This window comes from Falco naumanni, chromosome 13 (genome assembly GCF_017639655.2).
Source record: "Falco naumanni isolate bFalNau1 chromosome 13, bFalNau1.pat, whole genome shotgun sequence".
Classification (NCBI taxonomy): domain Eukaryota; kingdom Metazoa; phylum Chordata; class Aves; order Falconiformes; family Falconidae; genus Falco; species Falco naumanni.
In genome coordinates, this window is record NC_054066.1 from 6,822,273 (window position 1) to 6,825,652 (window position 3,380).

Here is a 3,380-nt window from a genome sequence, read left to right on the forward strand (position 1 = left end):
TCAGTACCGCAAGCGGCACTGCTGAAATCTGGTCAGCAAATGGAAATTTAAAAAAAATAATAATTAAAAAGGAAACAGAATTTAAGGGACCCCCCCAAGCCTGCAGCTGCATGCGCCTGGAGCAGATGTGCAAGAGAGCGGAGGTGCCGCTGGGGAAAACTGGGGGAACAAGCCCAGCTGCTGCTCCTTCAAGGCCTGGGACCAGAATCCCTGGAGGAACAGAGAGTGTTCAGCTGGTCGCTCCCCCAGGATCAGCTCTGGGCAGCAGAACAGATGGATCCCCTTCATCAGGGCGGCAATCATCTAGAAAAAGCCCTTCCTGACAGAAGCAGTGTGGCACAAAGAAGAGAATTTGGGGTGCGTGTGGTGCTTTTGTGCCACTGGTTCTGGTCCTGTGCCATTGGATGCTGGCTGGGGAGCCACAGATACGAAGGCGCTCTGCACGACCGGATCGGCGGGGCATTACCTGGCTGTACGCAGGACTCACCGAAGCACTTGCACAGCAAGGAGGAAAGAACACATGTTGACAGTTTTGTTAAGGTAACAAAAACAGGGAAAAAAAATCATCCACAAACCCCTCTCTGCCAGCCATTGGTAGCAACGAAAGCAGCAAACTGTCAGTGGAGAAACACAGCAATACCCTTACATTGATTCGGTCCACTTAAACATAGTATTTAAAGTCATTATGAGCATTTTCTTTCGATCCGGAAGGATTCACTATGTACCGAGTGCTTTACATCATGTTATGAACTAACCCATTGATAAATTAGTGCTAAATTTTATTTTCAAAAGGCATATTTGGCAGGGATACAACACTGACTCACAACAACAATTGCTCATAGTGCTGACTTGCCATTGTTCAGTATTTAGAACCGTTCAGTCCTTCCGGCATCCCGCCACGTGGGTAAAAGTTACATCAGGATTGCAAGTTTTATCTCACACAGAGACAAGGGGCAGCATTTCCAAAACAGCCCCCAATTTTAGGAGCTCAAACTGAGACAAGCTGGTCCTGAGTTTCTGGTATCAGGAGTGCTACAGCCAGATCCAAACATCTCCCACTCAACACGCAAACCCAAAGACACCATCAGGATCATCTGTGACAGCAGCTGTACGGCAATTGCTAACTACTCTACTAATGTCTATCACAAATGACATGTAGCCTTAGAGCAAGGAAGTGTCCAGAACAGGCGCAGGGGGGCAGGAATCCCTGTGCCCCAGTTCTCTCAATCCACCAAGCCATCCTGCTTTCTATCCCCTTCATCACTTTGGGGCGTAGATTTGTCCCTGCCTTTTTTCAGGTTGTTTGGCTACACCCTTTCCTCGCACGGAGCTATTCTGTACGAGAAAGGCTGTGCTGCCTCCTCTGCCTCCGCTTCGACAGTCTGCCGGGCAGCTCTCATCACAGAAAAGAAATCTAAAGCCAGGATGCCAGCTGGGGAAAAGCGATATGAAATCTCTCAATACATCTGATAAACAGCAGAGAAAGCCTGACAGGCAAATCTCTAGTTTCAAGGCAGAACTTGCAGAAAAATTGGGTTTTTTTCTTTCCGTTTGTGGCAAACATGCCTCCACCACCCCGTCCCCAATCAGTCTGTGGGACAAGCCTGCAGTCACAATAGCAAAGGATCTTCTTCTGGTACTTAGGTCATTTGACCTAATATTGAGAGAAATAAGCACAAGGCTCCTGATGTTCATCAGGGCTCCTGACAGAACTGGTCTATTGATTTTCAGAGGCAAACAGACCAAAAGGCAGCACCACACCACGCCAAGCCAGCAGCAGAGCACCAAGCAGCAGGGACAGTGGCTCTGCCAGGTGCCAGCCTGCCAACTACCGAACCGACCTGGGTATTCTCTGGAGTACAGCAACTAAATTCCTGTTTCAAGTGGAAAGTAGTCTTGATCAAATATGCCAGACTGACATCAGAGTGTATGTGGTTGGGGAGTCCCCTGTCCACCTCCGAAGCTGCCCCCTCAGACCAGGCTAGCTACGCCACACCAGGGAGCCCCACTGCCCTCCCTGGCTGCTGCTTCTGCAACTCGTGCCCAGGCACGGCTTAAACATCACCACCCTGTAAAACGTGAACTGGCCCCCAAAATCACCTGCAAAGCAAAAACTGCTCCCCATGAGGTCAGGAATCCTGCAGGATGCCGTTAACGTTAACATGCACTTTTGCAAAACACTTTTTAAAAATTACTTTTTCTTTTTTTTTTTTTAATAGAAACATGCACAAGTGCCTCAAACAATCTACCACTTTCCAGTATTTGTGAATACAACTGGAACGCTCATATTAATTTTGCTGTACCACTAAAAAAATTTGCAGGACTGGCAAGGAAGGCAAGTTATTCTCAGAAAAAATGAACCCAAACCAGGTACTTAAAAAATTTATATAACACCCAAATGATTACAAAAATGGGTCAACATTACAGGTCTAAAACTTTAAAACATCCTTATTTAATGTTTCAACATTTACTGTCAGTCACAGCCATGTCATTCCAAGGCATCTCCTGATTTCAATTATATATCTGGATAAATGGCTCTGCAAGCATTAAGAAAAATCACTGTAGTCATCACATGCCTAGTTTCAAACTAAAATAGTTTTTCAGTACGAAATCTCCTCCAGCTATAGGTCCTTCAGTCTGAGGCTTAGAGGATAAACACTGGCAATGAACTTAATGTTTCTTGTTAATGCAGCTTCCAAAAAAAAAAAAAAAAAAAAAGCGTCTCTTGCCTTGTTGCCTTGCAGTGGAGAAGTGACATGCTGCTTATAAAACATCTTGCTCAAATCTACTGTCTTTTCTATTATTAAGCAAGCAGGTTTCAATTTAAAACTGCCACCTTACTGACTTCATTAAAGCCACCTGGTATTTTATTAGTCTTTGATAACAAAGTTTCCATCTCTTGCATGTAATTAAGTTGAATCCCAGGAACAATTTACTTGACTGATCTTTCATTAAGCACAGCAGCACGATAGCACGCTCAAGTAATGAATCGGTGAGAACTTTATAAACCTTTCAGAGAAACTGTCTGCTACCTTGCCAATTCCCACTTCTCAAAAAAGTACCACTTTTTGTAGAAAAAATAAATACTGAAAAGAGTGCACAAGATAACTGCCTTAATATATTCTGAGCCAAGCAAAATGTGTTTGTCATTTACAGAGCTGCATCTATTTCAGAGGTCTGCCTGGTGTATTTATAGTCCCTCACTATATCAGGCTGGAAGAAAATGTGAATTTTCAAGTCCTTAAATCATTCTGCTTTTCCACTGCAGTTCCCATAAGGACTTGTACTAGACAGTGTGCTGCAAGAATGAGCCGAATTCAGTAATATGCTGAAAGTATACTTCTATTTTACCTTCCTGTGCCTGATCAGTTGGGTAGAAA